The sequence below is a fragment of the Triticum dicoccoides genome, chromosome 2B (genome assembly GCF_002162155.2).
Source record: "Triticum dicoccoides isolate Atlit2015 ecotype Zavitan chromosome 2B, WEW_v2.0, whole genome shotgun sequence".
Taxonomy (NCBI): Eukaryota; Viridiplantae; Streptophyta; class Magnoliopsida; order Poales; family Poaceae; genus Triticum; species Triticum dicoccoides.
The window spans coordinates 16,110,182-16,118,523 of NC_041383.1; the positions used below are offsets into that span (position 1 = coordinate 16,110,182).

General features: G+C 37.8%; 1 long non-coding RNA gene across 1 annotated transcript; it reads left to right on the top strand.

The window, feature by feature from the left end:
* Positions 1-6,444: 6,444 nt before the first annotated feature.
* Positions 6,445-7,069, top strand: LOC119366849. Its single transcript, XR_005176122.1, has 3 exons — positions 6,445-6,543; positions 6,624-6,694; positions 6,980-7,069. It is a non-coding gene; the product is annotated as an uncharacterized LOC119366849 (long non-coding RNA).
* Positions 7,070-8,342: the final 1,273 nt, after the last annotated feature.

The following is an 8,342-nucleotide window of genomic DNA, read 5'->3' on the forward strand; positions in this document are numbered from 1 at the left end:
TTATAAGATATTTTTATTAAACATTATGAGATAATGTATAAAACTGAAATACCTGCGTAAACTGGTCTGACAGTCCATGTGGTGTCCAGTATTCCATATAATTTAGCATAAACAATCCACATGATACGCTATAATATTATAAAATAATGCTTTAGAATATCAGAAAGATGAATCTAAAGACAAACTATTAAAACAAGTGCTTACCCATCGGTTTGTATTGCCTCCTGAATTTGCTCTACAACCGTCTATTTTGTAACATTTAGATCAGGCCATTTATGACCTTTGATAAACTCCGGACTATGCTCTGCAAGTTTCAGCCATTTCTCGAGCCCTAATAACTTTTATATATATACGAGATATGTTAAGGATGAAGTCAAACAAAATAAATGCTAAGATGAGAAAAGAAATAGATAGTTACCGTAGTAGCAAGGTCATTGCGTTTGACATTCTCACCAAGTGAGTCCAATACTTGGATCTCTCGTTTTTTGTCGTTGGCAACTGCTAGATACCAATGGTAGCCCGACATGTTAATCGGAATGAACAACTGGTGTAAATAAGATACAAGTCACAGTCACAATTAGATATAGTTATTAATAAATCATTAAACATATGAACTAAATAAAAACAATCCATAATTATATGCATGGATTACGAGACAAAAACTAACCATATCTTGTTGTAGATAACTATTAACATGACGCACGATGCGACGATATTTTGATGGGTCTATGTCTCTTTCCCCGTCTTCTTTTATTTGGCCCGATACAAACGTGCTAATAATGTGTACCTTTTCACCCGCCCTGTCTTGTAAATGCTCGTGAGCAAGCATGCAATATATGTAAGCATTTATCACCTGCAAACAATATTTAAATTATATTTATACATTATGATATTATATATATAATCAATTAATTACAAAGATTATGCAATTGGTCTTACACCGTCATGTAAGAACATGTCATTTTTAATAAGGCATTCCAAATCGTCAGTTGCTAACAAGGCATCTCCAATGTCCACAAACTGGGTATTCTTAGGGGCAGACTTGATTGATTCGATGACTGTAATATCTCTAGGGGTACAAACATAGTCTATGAAATTCATAAAAAGTGAACCAGCTTAGTAAACAATAAAAGCCAAATTAGTTGAATAGAAAAGACAATATCACAAAAAATGTTGATAATAATATAAAAAATACCTTGTGGGATAACGTGTAAATTAGCATCCTTTTTTGGTTTATTATGAGATATAACCTCTTCGATGTGATTATGTTGTGAATTTCCGGCCCCTTGCAGCGACATTGCATCTGAACCCTCAATGGATTCTTTCCGTGCATCTCCAGAGTCCATATCCATGTATACTATATCCTGAAAAAACAAAAATATAAATACACCATTCATTTTATCGTATATAACATAGATACAGAGTAAGGTTAGCTATATGCACCTCTTCTCGCGGTGTTTCAGTGCGGTCTACATCGTTGCATCCGTGCGTATGTCGGAACCCATCAATTTGTATCTATGCTAAAATATATTTAATATTTTTTACTACATCATAAAACTATATATAATATATAATACAAAACAACTGTTTTATCTGATAATAAGAAAAGCATTTGGTTATCTATAATGTTCATATAAGTTAGTAGGCGTTTAAAATTGCTTAAACTATTTTAAATTAAATTATAGGCTATGGAAAATTGACAAACAAAAATTAAAACAAACAACCCAACATTAACAAAGTTAATTTGTTTCATCTATATTTTTTTGTGATACCATTAATATATGTAACAAGCATAAAAATATTTATTTTCATTAACCAGGTTTATATATATAGAATTTTGTTTATTTACAAATCAATATTTACGATTTTTTTTGTTTACTATCATTTCCTGAGGTACAAAAGAAAATTACAAACAAAATCATCCCAGCATTAATAAAAAGTATACCATGATGAATTATATATGATAAAATATAAATGATATTTCCTACTACATCATATTATTATATGTAGTATATAATAAACCAATTTGATATTATTATAATTATATGTAACACAACTTATTCGTATGCAAAAAATGTTGTTTAAATAAATATTATGAGAAACCAAATTTATTTTATATTATATTTCCTAATAAAAAATATTTGTAACACAATTTATTGGTATGCAAAAAAGAAAACCAATTTCATATTATTAGAAATATATGTTGTTTAAATAAATGTCATACGCCATGTTCCTAATTTTTTTTACATAGTTTTCAAAAAATGTTCATGATATTTGAAAAATATTTTTGCTATTTACATAAATGTTCTTGATAATTTGATATTTCATAATGTTTTTTTCAAATTATGGAGGTGTTATTGTTTTTTAAAGAAAAATGATATATATTATCAAAAAATGTTAGATATTTTCAAAAATTGACCTGGACTTTAAAAAATAGTTATTGTTTATTGAAAATAGTTATCAAATTCAATACAATGTTAATATCTTAAAAACTTGTTCAAGTTTATGAAAATATTATGGATTTTTTTAAAAGGTTACGATTTTCAAAGTTTGTTCTTAATATTCAAAAAATGTTTGTGCTTGTAAAGAACTGTTCACACTTCCAAAATTGTTCATTGCTAAAAAAATGGATGTCATTTTCAAATTTTTTTATATATTCAAAAACTGTTTGTGGTAAAAAAAACTGTACAAATTCATCAAATTTTGTATTTGTTTAAAAGTTTCTTCTCAAAATTCATAAAAAAAAATATGTTTGGAAAATTTGTTCGCTTTTTCATTTTTGCTATCTATTTTCAGAAACATTCATGTTTTCAAAAGAGAAATAAGGTGATGAAGTAGAAAAGAAAGAAAAATAAATAAAAAAGAAAAATATTTTGGGCCGGGCCAGTCGGAACGAAGCCTTTACGTGCCCAGCCCCCCGCCGCGCGACGGCCCACATCCCCCGCTGCGGCCGCGCTTGGCGTTCCACCTACCCTCCCGTCGGCCCACCTCCCCGCCTCTCCACCTACCCCGCCGCTCACCTTATCCAATCCCTCTGCTCCACTCCCCTCCGCTCGCTCCTCTCCCCTCCACTCACTCCACCGTCGCCCCAGTTTCCATTCCGCCGCCGCGTCGCCGCGTGCGTCCACGGCCGCGCGGCTCCGCCCGGCGACCGCCGCATCAGGCCCTCTCCTCTCCACTCAGTGGAAACCTATCGCCCTTTCACCTCACCCCCGATGCATCACCGCGCACCACGCCGAGAATGCAACCACAAAGACTCCGCCTGGCGACAGCTGCGTCTCCGGCGAGCCGTGTGCGGCTGAGGGGACGCACGCATCGAGCTTCATCGCGCATCAATCTGCAACGACACGTGTGCGGCTGGATCCGGTTGAGGTCCGTTCAGATCCGCCACGTTGCTGGTCTCCGACGATGTCAAGGTCGAACCGAGGCGGGGTGCATCGATCTGCAACGACAGAAGCTACGGTACGCGTGTCCGAACCCTTTCCTCCTCTACTTCTTCCATTTGTGGAATCACTGGCCTGATCTCCTCCTCGCCTTCTGTTTCGAGGCGGCTCCCCGACGGCCAAGACACGGCCACAGTGGTGCATACTGTCGTCTTCATCGCCGGCAAGAAGCAACCCCACGAGGTGCAGTCACGGTGGTCTACCACTCCGCCGTCTTCGGCAACCCATCCCCACTTCCGTGGCAAGGTGAGACAAATGGCCCCTCCCCCGTCCCCCGTCCCCGCTAATGGCCGTAGGTCAGCAGTTTGTTGTAGTTTAGGGCTAGCTACAGGGATTTGAGACAACAGATCGAGTGTTGCCGTGTGCAGTGTTGGGTATCTTTTGCACTTGCTCCATCAGCATACTGCTACTATTTCATATCATTGATTGATGCATTGTTTTTTCATAATTGAATTGGCGAATGATGAAAAGGTGTAATGTTCAGGGATTTTTGCTAGATGATTTGTTGATCCAGTTTAATTTTAGTAGGCATCTGGGTACTGTTTATGAATTGATAGCGCACCTTGCTTAAATCCTATAGTATTATTTTTACTTTTCTCAAACCATCTTCTCTGGATTTCATACTAACAAGTGGCTTAGTTTGTACCAATGATAAAAAGTCCTGCTTTATGTTACCCAGTCCTAAGTTGTGCCATCCTTTCGTAGTGATAGCTATGTTGGGCTGGGTTGCAACGGATGCATTCAACACGTTTCAAGTTACTTGTATGTAGATATAGAGCCAGTGCAAGTCGATTATGGCAGGAAATCAAAGTCAGTTTCCTCATTTATCCATCACCGTAGGACTATTATGACTACTGCATTTTATTTTAGTTTGGAGATAAGTCATGTTGTCAAAATTACTTCTTATTTGCAACTGATTGGTGTTGCACAGAATAGGCATGCCCCGTTGCAACTCATGGGTATTGTCCTTCTGCTTTTGCATGCTACTATATATTGCTTTTGGTTTTAGTTAAGCTAACATCACCAATCTTTTAATGATTGCTGGTCTTGGGCTTGTGCACAAGTTATGGCCCAGTTTTTTTACTTAGTAATTTTGGTTTCTTAATGTTTTTAGGAGACACATTTATTCCAGCTACACTTTATGGAAATATAATAAACTAAATAGCAGACAGTGCTATGATGTCAATAGTCATCTGGTTATGAAGTTGTCATTTTAGTCATGAAATAGTCACTGTTCGATATTTCTTGCAATTTCTGGAAACAATTTTGTGTCTTACCACCCAATATTGAATTTGTGCTAACTATACACAAACTGGGCTGAACTCGGATCATGGTATTTAACCATGATAAGCTAAAGGTAGTTTAAACATGTTTAATAAAGTCACTTTTGCTTCTTCTTGTTGTGATATATTGTACTATTATATGGTCAGCTAGAAGATGAAAACTATATTTGTTGGAGTTAAGCTTAAACTAATTTCTTCATGCTGTTGATGTATTTTGTGGTTTCATGCACTTTTGATCGTGAACTTGGAGACAACTTGGAGACTATGCTTATTGGAGAGGCTGCTTCTTGGGAGTGCAAAGTAAGCAGAACAACCCACACAACTACTGCAATCAAAGTAAGTAAAAGCAGCACAATCTGTATGCATTTTATGTACATAGGTATGATACGCTCATTTCCTCACTTTGATTTTGACTAAACTTTATTGTGCAGTAGGAGTAGTTGCTAGAAGTATACTTTGTTGAAAGCTCATCGATGTGCCAATTTTTGATAGTGAAGGTACTGTTTCTGAAAATAGTTTGGTTAGCTTCAGTGTTGTTGGATTCAATATAAATTGAGTTATGTTTTTGGTGCCACAAGGAAATCCTGGACACTTACAATCAAGTTGGGCATACATGTCAAATCTTTTTTGAGGGACGACATATATATCAATTATGTGAGGTGAGGGGATAGAGTTGTGAAGGAAAATTATAAGTAAAACTACTTGACCTAAAAACTTCTTATCTACTGCTTGCTATCAAAACTCAGTGTCTACTGTTTGCCATAAAAACTTTGTCTACTGCTTTGTCATGTTTCGTTTTTTAGTACATATGTACATGTGTGTGGTGAGCTTCATGTCTGAAATTTGCATTGTGCTTACAAGTCAATAAGGCATCTAATGCCAAATAATATTATTTATCTTCACTTGTACATTAGAGTCATCTAATAAGAGAGGTCAATGATGTGACCATATCTTCATGAGTTAGAGACACTACAAGTCCTTAGAGTCATCTAATGACAATAATTATTTTGGTAATCTTTGCCCAAGGATGGGTTTTTGTGGTGGAAGTTTGCTTGGCCACGAAAATAGTTTGGTTGCCTATGCAGTCAAGAATATATGATGAATCTATTTTTCTTCAGTTGTACCTCACCTAATAGGACATGATCATAATAAAATAACTATTATACTTTTAGAGAAGAGACAGATCAAGAAATCTTCATACCTAGATGAACTCGCCTTCTTGATCCTCCACGGAAATTTTTCCTCTAGGACTGGCTAATTTGATCTTTTGCTATCTGTGATGGGCGAAAGGAGAGAAAGGAGGGGGAGGAGGGATGGCATAGGTTAACATATATAGATAGGCCATGCGCCGGATAACTGGGTAGGAAATCATGGCTTGTTCTAGTCCCACCATATATTACTGTATGGGGCAGATCTATTTCCTTTCGAGATCAAATGCCCACCTGTTAATATATTAGAAAAGATGTCAATAATTATAACTTTCTAAATAGGTAAATTGTTATTGTATTCATTAAATAATCAACTTATCATTGATTTGCATGCCAAGATTAGCTATAACTGGCCACACATTTTACATTGTATATACTTAAATAATAATAAAATTAATATATATCCCTGCCAGTGGCATCAAAACATATAACTTTCCAATTTTCGTATTAGTAAAACAATATTGTAACATGTATATACTGTTGCAGGAATTGTTTAAGCACTTTGGGGCTGGTGGCTAGTTAAATTCTGATAATGCATTCACAGACGAGTAAGAAGTTAAACTACATCAGAGATTGGAGAAACTTTACTTATCCACTCGTGCTGCCAAAGTATGAGTAACACAATTTCATCGTCTCTTTTCTTTCTACATGGTTTCCTTTGGATTTAAAACATTGGAATCTTTTGCCAGCATTTTTCAAAGGGACGTTGTTCGGGGTGTGGAGGGCTACATAGTGACAGTACCTAAGCAAGTGGAAATAGGTATGTTGCTCCAATTGTATATTAGCTCCAATTTTACTTACCACATATGTCTATTCTGTTTAATATAGTTCATACATTGAACACATTATATTTTGAATTATATTATATTAGAATGAGATGTGACTGCCTTAGGGTAACTTTATAATAATTTTCTTCCTCACCAAATATAATTGGAAAATGTTGGTATCGAATAATAATTGTCGGAACATCCTGCGACAGACTTGTACTTTATGTAGTCAATAAGAAAACAGTTTGGCGGGGACTAATTTTGTCTACGGTATTCAGGAACACATACAAGATAATCATTGCTTTATCAGAAACATCTTGAGCAAGACAGAGAACTGTGGATCCTGTGTGAATTTGAAGATTGGTGACAATTGAAGGTATGTGCCCTATGACCGTTCGATTGCTGGTTTAAAGTATACGTCGTATCGTATAACAGTGCGTGTATGGATGAAGTTATACGATACAAGATTAGCTACTGCAAAAGAAAATTAATGACGTGCACAATAACGATGAAATGTTAATTAATTTATTTGTTCACTTAAATAGTGTTGGGTTTCGTAGTAATTTCAAAAAAATTCCTACGCACACGCAAGATCATGTGATGCATAGCAATGAGGGGGAGAGTGCTGTCTACGTACCCAACGCAGACCGACTGCGGAAGCGATGACACGACGTAGAGGAAGTAGTCGTACGTCTTCACGATCCAACCGATCAAGCACCGAAACTACGGCACCTCCGAGTTCGAGCACACGTTCAGCTCGATGACGATCCCCGGACTCCGATCCAGCAAAGTGTCGGGGAAGAGTTCCGTCAGCACGACGGCGTGGTGACGATCTTGATGAACTACAGCAGCAGGGCTTCGCCTAAACTCCGCTACAGTATTATCGAGGAATATGGTGGCAGGGGGCACCGCACACGGCTAAGGAACAGATCACGTGGATCAACTTGTGTGTTCTAGGGTGCCCCCTTGCCTCCATATATAAAGGATCCAAGGAGGAGGGGTTCGGCCGGCCCTATGGTGGCGCAGGAGGAGTCCTACTCCTACCGGGAGTAGGACTCCCCCCCCCCTTTTCCTAGTCCAAGTAGGATTGGTCGAGAAGAGAGGGAAAGAGGGGGGCGCCGCCCCTCCCACTTCTCCACTTTAGGCCCATAAGGCCCATTAACCCCCCGGGGGTTCCGGTAACCCCCCGGTGCTCCGGTTTTATCCGATACTCTTCCGGAACCCTTCCGGTGTCCGAATATAGTCATCCAATATATCAATCTTTATGTTTCGACCATTTAGAGACTCCTCGTCATGTCCCTGATCTCATCCGGGACTCCGAACTCCTTCGGTACATCAAAATGCATAAACTCATAATGTAACTGTCATCGTAACCTTAAGCGTGCGGACCCTACGGGTTCGAGAACAATGTAGACATGACCGAGACACGTCTCCGGTCAATAACCAATAGCGGGACCTAGATGCCCATATTGGCTCCTACATATTCTACGAAGATCTTTATAGGTCAGACCGCATAACAACATACGTTGTTCCCTTTGTCATCGGTATGTTACTTGCCCGAGATTCGATCGTCGGTATCCAATACCTAGTTCAATCTCGTTACCGGCAAGTCTCTTTACTCGTTCCGTAATACATCATCTT